This window comes from Leptonychotes weddellii, chromosome 14 (assembly GCF_054177405.1).
Source record: "Leptonychotes weddellii isolate Sample4059 chromosome 14, ASM5417740v2, whole genome shotgun sequence".
Lineage (NCBI taxonomy): Eukaryota > Metazoa > Chordata > Mammalia > Carnivora > Phocidae > Leptonychotes > Leptonychotes weddellii.
Window position 1 is genome coordinate 1,799,613 of NC_138382.1, and position 20,193 is coordinate 1,819,805.

The 20,193-nt window shown below is 43.0% G+C and overlaps 1 protein-coding gene across 1 annotated transcript in view; it reads left to right on the forward strand.

The window, feature by feature from the left end:
* Window positions 1-1,388: 1,388 nt before the first annotated feature.
* SPIN1 (spindlin 1) overlaps window positions 1,389-20,193 on the forward strand; it is a gene marked incomplete at its 3' end in the record, with an annotated part of 71,434 nt that continues 52,629 nt past the window's right edge. Inside the window, exons 1-2 of the mRNA XM_081804055.1 lie at window positions 1,389-2,779; window positions 7,790-7,963. The remainder of the gene's footprint in view (window positions 2,780-7,789; window positions 7,964-20,193) is intronic.

Consider the following 20,193-nt stretch of genomic DNA (forward strand, 5'->3'; position numbering starts at 1 on the left):
CGGCTCCCAGGCCTTCTCCCACCGCCGGGCCAGGCCCCGCCCCGCTTCCAGGTGAGCGTTGCGGGATCCAGTCAGGGCTCCAGGCCCCGCCCTGCCGCTAGGCCCCACCCGCTGCCTGCGGCGCGTGCGCAGTGCGGCCCGTCGGGCCGGGGCCGGGCGGCGCGGCCGGCGCAGTCGGCGAGCGCAGTGCGCGTGCGCCGTGCGGCCGGGGGCGGGCGGCGGCGGCCGCGGAGCGGAGCGGGGGCGGGGCGGTGCCGTCTGGCTCGGTCGGGCCGGGGCGGGAGTGCGGCGCGGGACGGCGGGGCCCGCGGGCTGCGGACGGCGGCCTGGGCGGCCGGCAGGTGAGACCCACGCGCCGCGGTGGACGGGCGCCGCTCGGGGGGCGGGGAAGGGGCGCGGGCGGGGCGCGCTGCGGGGCGGCGGCGCCCGGGGAGCGGCGGCCGGGCCGCGGCGCATTGTCCGGGCGCGGGCGGCGCCTGCACAGCGCCCCCTGCCGGCCGGGCCGCGGGGCGGGGGGCCTCGGCCTCGGGCCGCGCGCCTTTGTTCGCCGCCCCCGCCAACATGGCGGCCGCTCGGCCCGCCCGGCCGCGGGCCCCGCGCGCTTTGTTCCGCAGGCCTGGGCGCCGGCGGGCGGGGGGCGGCGGGGGCGGGGCGCGGGAGCGTTGCATAACCCGCCGGGCGGGGCGGGGGACGGGACCCCCGGGCGGGGCGGGGCGGTGGGGGAGGGGCGGGGCGGGGCGGCCGCCAGTTCTCCCTCCTTGCGGGCCCGGGTCGCCCCTGCCTCCTGCCCCAGCCAGGGTCTGCCCATCGCGCCGCGCGCCCCCGCATCCCGGGTGACCTTGAGCGCGCTGCGCCCGGGGCGCCGGGATGAGCCGCACGACGCGGAAGCTTGCGCAGTGCCCGGGGTGGTCTCGCGCGCCTCCTCGGACCCGGTTTCGGGGGGCCGCGGTGGAAACGGCCGCGGCGGTGGAAACGGCCGCGACGGTGGAAACGGCCGCGAGGTGGGCGCCCCGCGTCTGCTGGTGCAGCGGCTTGTGTTGGCGTGTGTGCCGTGTGGTCGGGGCCCGGGTCTGGACGGGGAGTCGTGCACGTTGGGGCGGCACACGCGGGTTGCGGGGCTATGTTGGCGAGTACATCAGGAGGCAGAGCAGGGCACCCTCAGCCGGGTGACGCGCCCGGAGCCGGGGACCACAGGCCTGCCGAAATGCCAGCACCTGTAACTTTCTTCTGTTGGAATTTTCTGGAAGGAACTCTGCAGTCTGGAAGGGTGGACGGAGAGGGCAGTCACTGCCTTCTGCATAGCGTTTGTTAGGAAATGAAAATCAAGCTGCACTTGGGTGTTCCCAGGGCGGGCCGAGTTTGTGAAGGCCCTTCGGAGGTGGTGACCTTTCAGACCGGGTCAGAGGAAAGGGGGAGGCTTTCCCCAGCCTTGGTTGATGGGCAACATCCCCAAGTTGTAATCGCCAGGAGTAGACAGAACGTTCGTTACGAGACTTGATAGCAAGGAAAGGTCGCACTATTTGTTGATGTCAAAATTATAGATAGTAGGTATTAGTTTCTTGTGAGAAAATACAATTTATTTTTCATCTTGAGTAGCGAAGTGATGTTAAGATGGTGCGAAATGGGTGGTAGGGCAAGAAAAGGACTTCTAGTTCTTTATGTTTGACTTAGAATTTTTTTTCAAAGACTTTGGCTGAACCTAGGAATTTCGCTAGTACTGCTCCGATAGTACCTTCAGTTTCCAATTCGGAATACGGTAACAGTATTTATTTAGTTTTGGAATATCTGAAGTGGTGTTGCTTAAGATGGTGTTTTTGTGATGGTAGTTCTAAGAGATGCTACAGGAAAAGCAAAGGGTTCCTTGGTCACCTCAGTTTGGGAAACAGTGCAGTGTTCTGTCCTCCCTTAGGGTCAGAATTCAGTGCATCGAATTTAGAGCTCTGAGAAATACTGCGGTACTGTTTCCATAGTTGGCTGTAGATCTCTTTTTGTTTTGTTTTGTTTCAGCACCCGTGAAATCCAGGTAACAATGAAAAGTTGGTCATTGCTGTCCTCACAGTGCATCTTAGGTAATGGTACCCTGTGCCTTCATTGTGAACAGGGAGGTTGGTTCGGTTTGTGAGTGCCTGTGCATCTCATGGACGGTATCTCAAATCTGGCTTAGTCTTAAGATAGGAGAATTTTTAATTTAAAGTTGTAAGTGGAGAAATTTAATTACAATGTTTTCACTTCGCTGTGACTTCACCCGATTGCCCACACGCTCATAACTTGACTTGCTGCACTCCTTAATTGTTAGCGTTTTTTCTGGTACATTAAAAATATGTGGTAAGGATATTGTTTCTGAAGAATTAATCACATGGGTTATTTACAGGTTAAAAATAATGCTGTTGAGTATTCTGGTTTAGTTGTTAGCAGGATCGTGATTTGCTGAGAAAGAGCAGTTAATACATGCGTACATAAATACTTCCTTCTATTTATTGATGCTTAATTAAATGTTTTTTTTCCCCTTGTTCCTTGAATGAGAAGAACTTGGAAGAGGGAATCAATTATTTTGCCCAAGTATTTTGTTTAATTTGGCAGACATTATGGTGTTGTGAAAAGGCTATGGGCTCTGGAGTTGGCTATGGAGATGGCATGGCCTTCAGCTCTGGAGAGTCTGGGTGGAAATCCAGCCCCATTCGATACTGGTCTGAAGCTACACAACAGATTCCCCCCCCACCTCGTGGACTTGCCATTTCTCAGCTGTAAACTGGGAGGAGATGTGTCCCATGAGGCTATGGTGAGAATTAAGTGGATTTGTAGGGTTCCCAGTGCAGTCCTGAAATGCAACCGCCACTGCCAGGCATTGTTGATTTCCTTCTCTTCCTGCTTTTGAACTTGGCTGTAGTTACTAGCATGATGTTTTTAATGTTGAGGTGAACAGTTTGTTTAGTCGTGCTCCAGTATTCAGTGTAATTTTTAGTTCTTTGTTGGGTGCTTATGGCTTTAAAAATGCCATAAGTTCTTACTAAAACGAGCTGTGTATGCGTCTAATACATAAAGATTTGCCCTTGTAGACCTTACAGTCTGGTAGGGAAGGTGTGCATGCACGTGATGTGGGAATTCGTGCTGAGGGCATCTGGAAGAGAAGGCAGTGCTCCAGCAGGGTCAAGAGTGTAGAGCAGGAGAGCAAAGAAGTCCAGGTGGAGCGGCAGCAGCAGCAGAGGCATGTGGAGGGTGTTTGAGACTGTCCTGGATTTGAATCCCAACCAAAGATTGCCCCATCTTAGCATTTAGTTCTGTGAGTGTGTTTATCTGTTGAACAGGATGAGCACACCTACCTCATCAAGTGTAAGCCCCTAGGGCTCTGTGGTAGGTGCCCTGTGGGTACCGATGATGGTGATGATGACATTACCACTGCTGACACCACGTGTAGTTTGGCATGGCCAGTGTGTGTAGCATGAATTTGGGACCAGATTTTACATAATCTGCATACCCCATCAAGGCAGCTGGTGTTTATCCTGTGTGTGGGGAAAGCCATTGGATGGCATTAAGCAGCATGAAAGGTGCACTGAAGAGATCTGCTGGAGCAGGATCTCTAGTCCAGGCTGTGGGAGGTGATGGATGAAGTCATCTGGGACAAGGGGAGTCTGGAGTCACTAGAATGTTAAATGTGTTGAGTTTTGGGGGCGGAAGGGGTGGAGGGAGAAGGATCCGTTCTACATGGATGTTTTATCCAAGTGTTGACAATGTAAATAAAGAGACTAGTAAAGCATTTTTTATCCCATTTTAGATATTTTTAGACTGTAGTAATGTCTTTAAAAAAATGAGACAGGGACGCCTGGCTGGTTCAGTTGGAAGAGCATGTGGCTCTTGATCTCGGGGTCATGAGTTCAAGCCCCACGTTGGGTGTAGAAATGGCTTAAATAAAAATAAAGGTGGAACAACTTTTTTTTTTTTAACTTAGATTGTATTTGTTTATAATAAGTTGCTCAGTTTGCTTATAGTTCTGTCCTTACAGTGTAGGTGTAATTTTTGGACCTGTTTGTGGCCTACGTGTTTTTATCTATAAATGAATTCCATAGTCCTAGATATATGAATCTGTGTTTATAGATTTATATGTGAATGTATGTTTATATATTAACTAGTTATATGTCTTAGTTAATACTAATTAGTCTGGGTCCTGGCAAGTGATCAGAATGTCCTTTTTCCTGTGTACAGGATTGGGTTGTTTTGAGTTTCTTTTTGCTTTTTTCTCTTTTGAAACCACTGTGAACCCATGGATTTTTGTGTATTCAGTGTGTTTTAATCAAGTAGTCCTCATTCTTTTTCCTCAGCTTGTCCCTCACTTGGACATGGTGCAGTCCCTTCAAGCTGGATCTCTTCCCTTGGATGCCACCCCATTAATCTTTGAACCATTTCTTGCTTTCTGATACTGGATGTCTAAGACTGTGCTTTCCTGATCAGCCAGTTCTTTTAGCTCCTTTTACTGGGGGATGGAATTTAGATACCAAAATCTGGTGCAGTGTGTCCGTATTGCTAATGGGATGCCTCTACTTTCATTGGACAGATGTGGGAAATACATAACATTTTATTTTGTATCGATATTTTCAATTTAGATTTACCATTGCAGGGTTTTTACTTTGAGTTCATCCTTTTTTGTCTAACGTTGAAGATTTGCATTCTTTGCAACTTTACTTGTTCTGCAGTATATAAATGTTTGAAAACACCAGTAACAATAAAGTATTGGTTTGTATTTCATTACAGTTCTTCCGTTCTTAAAAGTTCTTAAGATGCATCCACGTAAGAATGCACTGTTGACGTTCCAAATTATAAAATGATTTGAAAGTATTTTCTTTCTGATTGTTACCAGTTTAATTATTAATTTGGTTTATTTATATGAAATCTTTAGGTTTTAAGGATTGCATTAATTTTTTATTTAATGTATTTTTTAAAGTTTTAGTATTTAAAATGTATATGTAGTTCAGAAGTCAAAGTTGTGTTACAAAGGTATGTTCATAGTCCTTCCATTGCTGTCTCCTGCACCATTCCCATGGTGCCCCCTTTTTATTTCTGGTTTATTCTTCCAGTGTTTCATTTTTGCAAATAGAAGCACGGACACATATTTTTATTTCCTTTTTGTTTTTAAACAGATGGTAGAACTCAACACTGTTCTTTTTTACTTAATATATTTTGGAGATTGTTTTATATAAGCTCTTTTCCATTCTTTTGTGCTTGTAGTTTCCTAATGATGAACATAGATTGTTTATATTCTATTGCTGTTATAAATGTTGCTGCGGGGAATAACCTTGTGGATATGTTTTTTTGTATTTGTGCACGTTTAGCTTTAACACAGTGAGATTCGTGGGTAAAAGATAACCGTGTTTGAAATTTGTTTAGTGTAAAAAAATTAGAGTTTAAAAAGGTGGATCTCATTATGTCACCCTTTTACTTAAAGCTCTCAATGGCTTTAAGTACTGAACTTAGTAACATGATCTCAAGGGCATACATAATTTTTATCCTTTGGCGCCTCAGCCTCACCTTACACCACATCTGCCCTTGTTTTCCTTGCGCTTGTCATCCTCCTGTGCCTAGCACCTTCTCCACAGGGCATGCGGCACTGGTTCTGTTTCCTCTGCCTGGAATGTTTTGTTTTTTGGTCCTGTTTCAGTTCTTCCCAGCCTTCCCTTAGAGTTCGTCTCCAGCATCAGTTTTTCATGAGATTCTTTCTGCGTGAGTTCGCAGACTTTCATGATAAAGAGAATGGTCTAAAGAACTTTGTATATCCGTCACACACTACAGCAGCCATCAATTTTCTGAAGTTCTTGAGTTTTTTCTTGACTTCCCTGTAGTCAAATTCTCCTATTAGAGACACTGCTGTCCTTACCGTTACTTCAAAATTACAACGTAAATTAATGTAACTGAGTGAATTTTCATTTTCTCTAGGAGGTTGAGCTTCCTGAAAGCAGAGACTCTTCCTGTTTTTGCCTGTAATTACTTTTCTAATTCTCAGCTCAGTGCCTGGGTTGTTGAGTGCTCACACCCTCCTGGGCAGTTGTCTAAGGAGAGAGATGGATGCTGTGTAGTTATGTCTGGTGTGCTGTATGGGACAAACTGAAAGTTGTGTCCGTTCACTTGCCTCTGACTTTGGTCTTGGAGCTGACCACACACACGGTCAGGAGGTAGGACTCTCAGGGAGCCTGGGGAAAAGATGGGCCAGTGCAGCAGCCTTGCGAGGCCAGCCCTGCCTGGCGCAGTGAGGGGACCCAGAAGGCCCGCGGATGCAGGCTGCCCATGTGCTGCCACGCGTGGGGCCCGCTGTACCAGAGCCCCCTTGTGGCCCAAACCAGAACCAACTGGGAAGGGACGTTCTGGGGAATGTGGTTCCATCTAGCCAAGTTAAAACATTACAAAGCAAAATGATGAGCTCAGGGTTTTAAATGCCAACTGGGGTTCCACATAAGGGACCTGAAAGTTTCTGCGACTGCCCTAAAAAATGCAAATTGAATTCCCAATTTGTAAGCAAGAGCATTGATTGATAAGGAGTGGAATTGTAAAAATCGGATTAGGAAACGTATGGTCAGATTCCAGTTAAGCTGGAGACCTAAATTCTGCTGTGTTACCTTTGCCAGTAGACACAGCTTTTCCAGCCCCTGCGTGAGGAACTTAATCTCCTTTGCGTGGCAAACCTGTAATTGCCTACTCTTCCCCAAGGATCGTCCCAGCGGGCCCCAAAGTAGGAGGTATAGAGAGTGTGACTCATGAGATCCGAAAGATTGTCTGGTTTGCCACTGTATAGGTAGGACCTGGGGGGTATTTGTGGGAACGGATCTTAAGGGTGTTTGATAATGGTGGAAGGGACATGAAGGTGGGTTAGGCTGAATTTGTTGATATGGGCTTATAAGTGGGCATTCTGGATCAGTTTTATAGCTCAAGGGATTAGAGTGCTGGTTGATTGCCTTAAACAAATCAAAAGGCCGTCTGTCTAAGCAAAGCTGAGATGACAGAACTGTCTTGGTATATAGTGGAGGAAGGCTTAGGGAGATCGGAATGTTGGAGTGGCTTTGTTGTGAAAGACCTGCTCACCCATCCTGGGAGGATTCAGAGGTTATGCCTTATATTGCAGTTGCAAAGGGAGCCCCAGTATCCTACAGAGCTCTGGTCACTCTTCTCAGTGGGAACTGCAGGATCCGTAAATGCAGTGATGATAGTTGGCTCCTGGGGTGGCATGTCTGTGGAATGGTCTTGTTTTCTTTTCTTTTATTATTTTTTTTAAAGCCTTTTTTATTTATTTGAGAGAGAGCGTGAGTGGGGTGAGGGGCAGAAGAAGCAGACTCCCCGCTGAGCAGGATCATGACCTGAGCCAAAGGCAGACGCTTAACCACCCAAGTGTCCCATATTATTTTTTTTAAAGATCTATTTATTTTTCTAGACAGAGCGAGCGAGCAAGCAGGGGGAGAGGGAGAGAGAATCTCCAGCAGACTCCCCACCCCCCCCCCAGCTGATCATGGAGCCCAACATGGGGCTGCATCCTGCGACCCTGAGATCATGACCTGAGCTGAAATTAAGAGTTGGACGCTCAACCGACTTGAGCCACCCAGGTGCCCTGGAATGGTCTTGTTTTAATTTAGAATTAATGTTTGGGTTGCATCTACCAGTAATTTCTTTGGTTTACCCCGGTATTGTTTAATTCTGTAAAGTTTTTCCTTTAAATTGACTCAGTGAAAGACAGAAGTGATCCTATGTGTTTCCATTTATAATTACTTTTCATAATTTTTTTTCTTAAAGATTATTTATTTATTTGTCACAGAGAGAGAGAGCACAAGCAGGGGGAGTAGCAGGCAGAGGGAGAAGCAGAGACTCCCCACTGAGCAAGGAACCCGATGTGGGACTGGATTCCAGGACCTGGGATCATGACCTGAGCTGAAGGCAGATGCTTAACTGACAGAGCCGCCCAGGCAGCCCACTTTTCATAATTTCTAAGGTATTAGTCTAATAAAGTAAGATTCACCTAAAGTATATATAGTTTTTCAATAAATTATGTCATTGGTGGGGCTGTAGTTTGGTAGAACCTTGTTGGAAAGTAGTTTCATTACATTTAGATACTTTTCAAAAAAAGATTTTATTTTAGAGAGAGAGTAGGGGAGGGGCAGAGGGAGAGAATCTCTAGCAGACTCCCTGCTGAGTGCAGAGCTTGACACAGGAGTTGATCTCAGGACCCTGAGATCATGATCTGAGCAGAAAGCAAGAGTCCGACACTTAACCGACTGAGCCACTCAGGTGCTCCTATATTTAGACATTTTTAAATGTCCATATGTTTGGCTTAGCAGTTCCACTGATACGAATTTGTTGTATAGATGCATTTGTATGAGTTTGTAAATCTGTATTTGTAAGATTTTTCATGATAGTAGTATTTGTGATATGACAAATTTGAAATACCTGTCCAATATTGGGGTTAGGGCAAAATAAGTGAATTTTTTATCGATAGGCTGGAATGTCTTGTCACTATTACAAATAAGAGGAAAATTTTACTATACTCTGTGGGAAACAAAATATTTAGTAAGAAGCAAGTTATAGAATTATGTTCTGTGTGTGTTTTAAGATGTTTGTATGTTTTTGTATCTATGCTTTTAAGTATTTGCATAATAGTATGTTAGAGTCACAGCAGTCTTTTATAATTGGTTAATTCTGGGGGTGGGCGGTTGGAGGAGGGCAAGAGGAGGGCTCTGGCTAACATAGGAACAATTGGCTCTAAATAGCTTAATCTGAGTTAATAGTAGATCTACCCTCTGTTTGAGGACTGTTGACTTCAGAGTCTTGCTTTTTCTTTGTTTTGTGTGTGTGTGTGTGTGTGTATGTGTGTGAAATGTATAGAGGTAGTGGCACATTCATGGTCTGTGACCTCCTAATTGTGGAACTATTCATCGTGAATTTCATTTATGTGGTCACTAGAGTTGTAGTTTCATGTATGAATTGTACTATTCATGGGTTTTCATTCTCTTGTTGATAAAAGTTGGGATGTTCCCAGTTTGAGACTGTTAGTTCAGGTCTCCCAAGAACCAGAGGACAACAAATTTGGATCAGGTGTGTTTGTTTGTTTAAAAGATCTTATTTGAGAGAACACAAGCAGAGGGGGAAGGGGCAGAGGGAGAGGGAGAAGCAGACTCCCCACTGAGCAGGGAGCCCGATGTGGGGCTTGACCCCAGAACCCTAGGATCGTGTCCTGAGCTGAAGGCAGATGCTTAACCAACTGAGCCACCCAGGCATCCCAAGTTTGGATCAGACTTAGATGTAGTGGGGGAAATACATGTGTGGGCGTTGTCATCACCTTGGAGGTCTGCTGCATGTGGAGGAGGAAGGGCTGAAGAATGTTTGGAAGACAAAGTTTGATGACCGCAGTGCAGTTCTAAGAAAGTTTAAGCAAAGCCAGTGAGGAGCCTTCTAGCCAGAGTTGGGAGTCACGGGAGTCCCTTGTCCTGCAGGAATAAGCCTGGTTTAGTATTCTGCCTGTGGCTGGTCATTGGCTAGAAACAGCCTGTGGGAAGTGTGGTGCTGGTGTGGAGTGTGTTGGTGAGTTCAGAGTGGAGCATCTCTCCATGCTAGGTGATCCAAGAGGCTCATTTTCATGGCTGTCACCGGGCTCACATGAGTGGACTTGGCTGTGATCTTTCAGGTGCATGTTTCTTGCATACTTTTGTGTTCAGTACACTTAGGAGTAGAATTGCTGGGTCATATATTAGGTCTGTGTTCAATATTAGTAGATAATGCCAAACTTTTCCAAAGTAGATATACCAGTTTCTATTCCTACTACAGTAAATACATTCTTGTGGTTCTACATTCTCATCGATACTTGGTATTGTTGGTCTTTGTAATTTTAGATATTACAGTGGGTGTGTGGTAGTATCTGGTTCCTGCTTCCTGAGTTAGATGTGGCCATGTATTTATCTTGGTCAGTGAAATGTGAGCAGAAGAGACTTGTCACATAAACTTTAAGAGCAGTGGTGAGATTTGCCACATCCCCTTCCTCCTGCCAGTGATCATGTTTCCAGATGGAGCTTCCTGCAGTGCCGGGCTTTTATGTGTCTACAGTGAGCAGAAAGCAGAGGGAGGTGCAGGAGGGGTGGGGTGGAGAAAAGAAGAGAAGTGGGAGGGTAGGGGTGGGAAGTGGGAAGTATTTTGGGTTAAGTTTTCTTAACTAAGATTTTTGGGGTTTGTAACTAAAGCATATTTAATATAACCTGACAGATAAATCTTTTTTAAAAATACTTTATTTTTAAGAGCAGTTTTAAGTTCACAGCAAAATTGAGCAGAAAGTACAGAGTCTCTTCTACCTCCTGATCCCCTCACCATCCCCTCTAGCCTCCCCCATAATCAGCATCCTGCACCAGATTGTACATTTGTTTGTTACAGTCACTGAACCTTTGTTGACATGTCATCACCATTCTAAGTCCATAGTTTTATGTTAGTATTTACTGTTGTTAGTGTATATTCTATGAGTTTTGATAAATATGTGGTATGTATCCACCATTATAGCGTCATACACAGTGGTTTCACTGCTCTAAGAATCGTCTCTGCTTTGCCTATATATATATGTATATTTTAAGATTTAATTTATTTATGGGAGAGAGAGGGAGAGAGCGCATGAGCATGGCGAAGGGCAGAGGGAGAAGCAGACTCCCTGCTGAGCAGGGAGCCCGATGTGGGGCTCGATCCCAGGACTCTGGGATTATGATGTGAGCTGAAGGCAGACACTTAACCTGCTGAGCCACCCAGGCGCCCCTCTGCCTATATTTCTATCTTAATTCTGTTGTGGTCAGAACACTATTTAAAAGCTTTTGAAATTTTTGAAACTTGCTTTATGGCCCAACATATGATGAATATTTGTAAATGTCCAGTGCGTGCTTGGAAAGAATGTGCTTATGTATTTGTTGGATGCAGTGTCTATATATGTTAGCTCAGCTTGGTTAGTCATGTTGAATTTAACATCCTTATTAGTTTTTCCTTTTAGTCTACTGGTTGTATTGCTTAGCAACAAATGTATTAATACTGCAATCTTGCATTTGTTCCTCCTTAGTTTTGATAGTTTTTGCTTTATACATTTTGAGGATATGTTCTTAGGTGCATATATGTTTAGAGTTGTAGGTCTTCCTCATCAGTTGAGTTTTTAAGAATTATTAAGTGTTCCTCTTTAAGACAAATGTATAGTTAGGACAAAGTTTGTTTAGCTGTATATTAATGTAGCTGCACTATCTTTTCTCTGGTTAATGTATGTAATGTATGTCTTTTTTTACTCTTTATTTTCATACTTTCTGTGTACTTACATTTTGAATGAGTCTGTTGTCAACAATGTATCATTGGAATTTAAACAATCTAGCCTGACAATGTTTCTTAACATTTGGAACACTTGGTCTGTTGTCACTTAACAAAATCATTGACATAGTTGGGTGTAAATTTTATTTTAAGTATTTTCTCTTTATTATACCTGCTTAATGGCTTTTTTCCTCTCCTTTTTTGTTTTTCTTTGGATGCTTTTTTTTGTTGTTGTTAACTTGGAAGTTATTTAAAACACTTGTTTTTGACTTCTCAAAATGTAATATTTGGTTATTTCCCTCTCTTCCTCGGCACTTAAACTTCATTTATCTCATTTTCACTTATATGCCACTGTTGTGCTCCTTTAATTCTGTATCTATTTTATTTAAGACATTATTAATTTGTATAATCAATAACCATTTAGATTTACCCTTTTCATTGTTTTTCATTCATTGCTGTAATTCCGGTCCTCCATCTTTGAACATTGTCCTTCTGCCTGAAGAACACTCTTTGTGTTTCTCACCTGTTGAATGACTGCTAATAGTGAATTCTCTGATTATGTTAGCTAAAAATTTCACAAATTGGTTTCTTTTCGAGGGATAATTTTGATGTGTATTGAATTGCCTAAATTGTTGGTTTTCTTCTAAGGTGTTGAAAGAAGTTCCTGAATTACATATTCGGTTTCTATTCTCTCTATGAGAAGTAAGCTGTCAGTTTAATATTTACTCCCATGAGTGGAATTTGTCTTTTTTTTTTAAGATCTAATTTATTTATTTGACAGAGAGTGAGAGCACAAGCAGGGGGAGCAGGCAGAGGGAGAGGGAGAAGCAGGCTCCCCGCTGAGCAAGGAGCCTGATGTGGGACTCGAACCCAGGACTCTGGGATCATGACCTGAACTGAAGGCAGACTCTTAACCAACTGAGCCACCCAGGCGCCTGGAATTTGTCTTTTTTTTTTTTTTAAATTTTTATTTTTTATTATGTTCAGTTAGCCACTGTATAGTATAGATCATTAGTTTTTGATGTAGTGTTCAGTGATTCATTAGTTGCATATAACACCCAGTGCTCATCACAACACGTGCCCTCCTTAATGCTCGTCACCCAGTTACCCCATCCTCCCACCCCCCTCTCCTCTGAAACCCTCATTTTGTTTCCCAGGGTCCATAGTCTCTCATGGTTTGTCCCCCTCTCTGATTTCTCCTCCTTTTAAAAGGTTTTTTTTTTTTTTTTTTATCTTTGGTTTTCAACAGTTTTGCTATGATGTGTCTAGGTATATATTTTTATGTATATTTTGTTTTTGTAGGTGCAATTAAATCTGTACTGAAGTTCTTTTCATTCTTTTGAAAAGTGTGTAGGCACCATCTTTTAAAGTATTTCTGCTGCCTGCTTACCACCCCCTTTTCAGAATCCATTGAAAGCATATTAGACCCTCAGTTTCTTATCCTCTTCATGCTTCATTCAGGATATTTTCTTCTAATCTCTCTTTCTTCACTAATTTTTAACAAGGTTAGCCTACTGTTAATGTCACCCATTGAATTTATTGTGCTTTTTTCACTTCTGGAAAATCATGTTCTTCGATACTGTCAAAGGTTCAAAATAGCCAGAGTAAAACCAATGAATAACTGATGTAGTAATTAGTAAAAGTTTGTTGTGCACACACCAGAGATACAGTTTGCAAACCTGGAGTGCTGAAATCAGAACATAGAATGAGGGTTAGGGGTATGTTGTTATAAAGAAGCTTATATAGTGAGAAGGCAATGATTGTTTAATTTACACAGTGGTTAGTTACAATAGTAGAATTTCCTTAAATGATATGGAATTGATCAGAGGTTATCTCATATCAACCTTGGGAAACAGTTCAAGTTTTGCTTGTGATTTTCAGAGGCACAAGAAAGGAATGTTCCAGATCAAGTTAACCTTGCCAGGTAAGCTGAATTAAGCTTTGCCTGCATGACTAAACTGGTTCTGTCTGCTCAGGGAATCTTCAAGGCTAGTCTCTGCCTGTTCTTGATTTTAACAGTTCCCCCCTTTTGGTCATTTACTTAGCAGACTGAGAGTATGACCAACAATTATAATGTTATTCTTGGTTACTACCGCTGATGTAGTCAGGCAGAAGAATGAACACATTTGCTGTTTCCAGTAGTTGAGTCATCAGGCTGGAGGTCCGTGTAGTCACTGTCTTTTTTTTTTTTTTTTTAAGATTTTATTTATTTGAGAGAGAGAATGAGATAGAGAGAGCATGAAAGGAGGGAGGGTCAGAGGGAGAAGCAGACTCCCTGCCGAGCAGGGAGCCCGATGGCGGGACTCGATCCTGGGACTCCAGGATCATGACCTGAGCTGAAGGCAGTCGCTTAACCAACTGAGCCACCCAGGCGCCCCTAGTCAGTGTCTTTATCATTCATGTGGTTATTGTTGATATCATTGAGTTGTTTATTCTGATGGATGACATTTGTCATGTGAGTGGCTGCCAATAGGCATTTAAAACCTTCAAGAGATTATATGCACTAGATGGGTTTGTATGACGACTGTGAGGAGAACAGTAGCCAAAGATTGAAAAATTTCCCAGAGCCGGGATTTTCAGGAGCTAAGATTTAACCAGTCAAATAAATCAAGTGGGTTATAATCAGATTCAGGTTTTACCTAAGTCAGTTTACATTTTTTTTTTAAATGATTACATAGAGCACAACATAACCTATAAGCAAACACTTATGTTCAAAATATGTAGGACAGGATGAACGAGAGGATGTTGTATTTCAGAAGGTGGTGTTGCAGGTGGGCTTCCATGTAAATTAGGCCTCTGTAAGGTGAGATCTATTAGGTGATTTAATGAGAGGCATTTCTATGGAAACAAAAAAACAAAGGTTAGTAGTTCAAGCAAATTATAAATTCTGTTTTGTGAATTTGATGAGCAGCCAGTTGAGGTTTCTAAATGTAGGGTTCTGAGTATCTTTAGATGGAGTGAGGGCAGATAGTGGCAACCTGACAGATTCTCCTGGTTTGCAGCAATAATGTCCCTGGTGATCTTTCTGAGCAGCCACATAGCAACAGGCACGAAAACTGTCCACACGTGAGCAGTGTGATTCCTCTGAAGTTTCTATCAGGTTGTCCAGTTTTAGGATACATGGTTCTAGGAAAGAGCCAATTTTAGTTTCATGGTGATTCCGTGTCCAAAAAGTGGGAGAAAATTGGAAATGTTAGAGAGTTCTAGCTAAATATTAGAGGAAACTAGAATTCTGGAACCAGCCCAGTTCATGGGTAGAAAACAAATAATAGACTAATCTGATATCCATAAAGGCATATTATTTGATACAATTTTTTCCTTACATCATTTCCATTTCTATTAAAAATAAGAATATAAGACTAGTTTTGCAGATTAAGTCTAGTTTCCGATAAACTTGTCTTGATTATTTATATAAGTGCAGGAAGAATAGTGTTTTGGCCATAAAGACTCTTTTTAAATCTACTTTGCTGGAACTTTTCATAGGGAATCTCGGATTGAACTTTAAAAGTCTCTTTAGGCTAAAAAGCCAAGACAGGGATTTGTCTAATTGTTTCCTGTCATAGGGAGAACAGATTCTTTTTTTTTTTTTTTTTTTTTTTAAGATTTTATTTGAGCGAGAGTGTGCATGAGCAGGGGGAGAGGGAGAAGCTGACTCCCTGCTGAGCAGGGAGCCTGATAAAGGGCTCAGTCCCAGGACCCTGAAGGCTGATGCTTAGCCGACTGAGCTACCCAGGCGACCTGGGAGAACAGATTCTTAACTGAACTTTTGCAGAAGCATACGTTGTCAACCTTTGTTATAAAGACATACATTACTAAATTGCCGTTAAGTCATAGATAACTTGAGAGGAGAAAAGGGAGTCCTTTAAATTAGGAAAACAAAACATTAAAGAACCAGCAGTGTTTTAAATGAAGTCATAAAAGTCATGATCATCTTTATCAACTTATTCAGTCCTCTGTAATTCTTTGTCTTTTGTTAGCAGTTCAGTTTTTGCGTCAGAGTTTTGGAAATTCTTACCCCAGTTTCGTTTTATGATTTTGAGAGTTTCAGAAATCTTTATTCTAGAGTAATTGTCAGCGTCTTTTCTGTGAATCTCCTTGAAGATGAAGCATTTTTGCAGGCACAGTTTTGTAAAAGCATCAGAGTGAAACAATAACTGTGATAAAAGACTTAAAATTTGGTGATGGTTAAGGGTCAGATGAGACACTATTAGAAGGTAATTGACGGGGGTTTGGTTATTTTTGTATTATATAGTATTGTAAGACAGTAGTTGGAATTGCGACTTATAACATGTGCCAGAACATTTCAGATTTTTAAGATTTCCGTATAATTTTCAGAATACTTATATTTATGAAAGTGCAACATAAAGAAGGGTTAGTATTATTTCTTATTTGATAATGCTTACCATGTAAATGTTGGCCATACCTGTTTTATTGCACTTCACATTATTGTGCTTTGCAGATACGGTATTATTATTATTATTTTTAATAGATGGAAGGTTTGTGGCAACCCTTTGTTGAGTCTCTTGGCGCCATTTTCTTTTTTTTAAAAGATTTTATTTTTATTTTTTATTATTTTTTTTAAGATTTTTTATTTATTTATTTGAGAGAGAGAGAATGAGAGACAGAGAACACATGAGAGGGGATAGGGTCAGAGGACGAAGCAGACTCCCCGCCAAGCAGGGAGCCCGATGCGGGACTCGATCCAGGGACTCCAGGATCATGACCTGAGCCGAAGGCAGTCGCCTAACCAACTGAGCCACCCAGGCGCCCAAGATTTTATTTTTTGAAGTATTCTCTATACCCATTGTGAGGCTCAAACCCACAACCCCAAGGTCAAGAGTTGCATGTTCTGATTGAGTCAGCTAGGTGCCCTGGTGCTATTTTTTTTTAACAGTATTTGCTTACTTTGTGTGTCTGTGTCACATTTTGATAATCCTTACAATATTTCATACATTTTTGTTAATGTGATACTTGTGATCTTTGATCATTGATCTTTGATTTTACTATTGTAATTGTTTTGGGGCACTAGAAACCATGCGCAAATAAGGTGGTCAACCTAATCGATAAATGTTTCATGTGTTTTGACTGCTCTACTGTCTGGCTGTTCCCTGTCTCCTGCTCTCCGCTGGGATACAACAATATTGAAATTAGGCCAATTAATAACCCTACAATGGTCTCTACATATTCAACTGAGAGGAAGAGTCATATGGCTCTCGCTTTCAGTCAAAAGCTAGAAAGGATTGAGCTTAGTGAGGAAGGCATGTTGAAAGCTAAGATGGGCTGAAATCTAGGCCTCTTGAACCAGTTAACCAAGCTGTGGTTGCAAAGGAAGTTTTTGAAGGAAATTAAAAATGCTATTCCAGGGCACCTGGGTGGCTCAGTCGTTAAGCGTCTGCCTTTGGCTCGGGTCATGATGCCAGGGTCCTGGGATCGAGCCCCGCATTGGGCTCCCTGCTCAGCAGGAAGCCTGCTTCTCCCTCTCCCACTCCCCCTGCTTGTGTTCCCTCTCTCGCTGTGTCTCTCTCTGTCAAATAAATAAATAAAATCTTAAAAAAAAAATGCTACTCCAGTGAACACACAAGTGATTAAGAATATGAAGCAGCCTTACTGCTGATACGGAGGAAGTTTGGTCTGGATAAGTGATCAAACCAGCTACAACATTCCATTCAGCCAAAGTTTCACCCAGAGCAAGGCCCTGACTCTTCAATTCCAAGAAGGCTGAACGGGGCGAGGAAACTGCAGAAGAAGAGTTTGAAGCTAGCAGAGGTTGGTTCATGAGGTCTCAGGAAAGAAGCTGTCTCTGTGACATAAAAGTGCAAGGTGAAGCAGGAGGTACTGATGTAAGTGCTGCAGCAAGTGATCCAGAAGGTCTAGCTGAGAGAATTAATGAAGATGCTTCCGTTAAACAACATTTTTAATGTAGATGAACCAGCCTTAAAGTGAAAGGTGTTATCTACGACTTCCATAGCTGGAGAGAAGTCAGTGCATGGCTTCAAAGCTTCAGACGCCACTGACTGTCTTGTTAGGGGCTAATGCAGCTGATGACTTTAAGTGGAAGCCAGTGGTCATTTACCATTCTGAAAATCTTAGGGATCTTAAGAAGTATGCTAAATCTACTCTGTTCGTGCTGTAGAAATGGAACAACAAAGCCTGGGGATAGCACGTCTGTGTACAACATGGTTTATGGAGTATTTTAAGTCTACTGATAAAAGCTACTGTCAAGGAAAAAAGTCTCTTTTCAAAATATAAGTAACTGCTTATTGACAGCGCACTTGGTCACCCACGAACTCTGATGGAGATATCCAGTGAGATTAATGTTTCATGCTGGTAACATAACATCCATCCTGCATCCTGGATTAAGGAGCAATTTCGATTTTCAAGTATTACTGAAGAAATACCTTTTGTAAGGTTTTATAGCTGCCATAGATAGTGATTTCTCTGATGGGTCTTAGCTTGACCACACACAGTGATTTCTCTGAAGAAAACTTCTGGAAAGGATTCACTATTCTAGATGCCATAAAAAACATTTGTGATTCATGGGAAGGCCAAAATGTCATCAACAACAGAAATTTGGAAGAAGTTGATTCCAACACTCCATGAATGGCTTTGAGGGGTTCAAGACTTCAGTGGAGGAAGTCACTGCAGATGTGGGGGAAACAGCAAGAGAACCAGGATCAGAAGTGTGGCCTGAAGATGGGACTGAACTGCTAGAATCTCATGATAAAACTTGAACAGATGAGGAGTTGCTTCTTACGGATGAGCAAAGAATGACCTGAGCCGAAGGCAGACGCTTAAAGACTGAGCCACCGAGGCGCCCCAAGAAAGTGGATTCTTGAGATGGAATCTATTGGTTAAGATGCTGTGAAGATTGTTGAAATAAAAACAAAGGATTTAGAATATCACAGGAACGTAGTTGTAAAGCAGTGTCAGGGTTTGAGAGGATGGACTCTAGTTTTGAAAGAAGTTCTGTGGGTAAAATGCTACCAAACAGCATCACATGCTATAGAGAAATACATGCTACAGAGAAATTTTTTCCTGAAGGAAGAGTCAATTCATGTCGCAAACTTAACGGTTGTCTTATTTTCAGAAACAGCCACAGTCACCCAGCCTTCAGCTGCCAGCACTCTGATGGATTAATAGCCATCAACATTGTGGCAAGACCCTCCACCAGCAAAAGATTACATTGTTAAATTAAATTTTTTTTTTTTACTTTGTTCAGAATTTTATTTGGGGGAGTTTATTAACAATGTTAAAAGCTTGGGGTGCCTGGGTGGCTCAGTTGGGTAAGTGTCTGCCTTCAGCTCAGGTCACGTTCCCAGGGTTCTGGGATCGAGCCCTGCATCGGGCACCATGCTCAGCAGGGAGCCTGCTTCTCCCTCTACCTCTGCCTGCCATTCCCCCTGCTTGTATTCTCTTTCAAAAAATGTCAAAAGGTTTAAAACATTTCATCAAATAGGACTGTAGTGTGTGAAGCGATACTTCGTTATCCCTTCAACGAAAATGACTGAAAAGATTTCAGTGGTAAGTACATGTAAAAAAAAATCCACAAAATTTAACTGTTTTAGTAGAGAAGACTTATTTTTCTAAGAAGTCAAAGACAGTTGAAGACAACGTGGAACACAGGAAATTATTCTTGTAGGTTATTATGTTAAAGGCAGAGAAAAATCTTTGTTTATAATTTCTTATTAAGAGCAGACCAGTAGTCTAAAAAGAAGCTTGTCCATTTAACAGAAAGCCAAATTCTAAGCTTGCACTAGGGTACTTTTAAAATAAAATTCTTCTTTTTCTTTTTTTTTTTTTTTTTAACTTAAATAGGCCCATCCTAATCTTAGCTTGACCACACACAAAATATGTTTCTTAAAATTCCTTTTTCCACAAACCTTCTAAGATTTTCTATATCTATTTAGGTTTTGTTCTGTTTTTTTCCTTTTTTCACCCTTATTCTGGGATAATTATTTTACTTAAGGATCAAATTATTTGTTTCCTTCAACAAAGATGCATCTCTATTCCTCATATCTCTTTAACAGAAACCATAGATTCTACTTCTTGTATACATTTTCTTTCATCATTATTTCTAGTAGTACAAATTTGTGTAAAAAAATACTTTTTTGGTGGTTTGCTGGCAAGATGGCCGAGTAGGAGGGCCTTAAGCTCCCTTGTCCCATGGATACAACTAGATAACACAGCAGCCTAAATAACCGAGAAAATGATCTGAAGACTGGCAAAACAAGCTCCACAACTAAAGGTAGCAAAAATGCCCCATCAAAGAAGGTAGGAAAGGTGAAGATGTGGTCTGGGAGCAAAACAGACTATGGCCGTTTGAGGTGTGGAGGGAGCTGGTGGGAAGGAGAAGGGCAGTAAACAGTTTCATACCAGGGAGCCCAGGAATGGGGAGGATGAATCCCTGTAACGTTTGCCTTTGAAAGCAAGAGGGCCCGAATTTGTGAGTTCTTGTAATCAGCAGGACTTAAATCCTGGAATTCTAAAAATCAGCAGAATCAGCTCAGAACCAGAGGGAGAGGGCGTTAGTTAACTGAATCCCCCATCCTTAAAGAGATCGCTTGACCGGCAGCAGCCTGAGCAGATGTGGCATAGAACTAGCAGTTTGAAAAACACTGGTGGCAGCTGGGAGAGTGATTTGCCCATCTTGAAGTGTGGCCCAGGGAGACAGTGATCATAGGGAGGGGACCCCCACCGAACAAAGGAGCTGGCAGGCATCATTTCCCTCCTCTGCCCCCCAGCATGAAAAAAGGCCATCTCTGGGAACCAGTGTGGCGCTGACACTCCTTATCTAACTTGCTTACACCTGCACTCCACACCCTCCCCTGAAACCGACACCCGCCCCCCCCCCCCCCGCCTCCGGCGGATCTGCCCTTCCCAGTCATGCTCCCTTCAGTCCCAGCA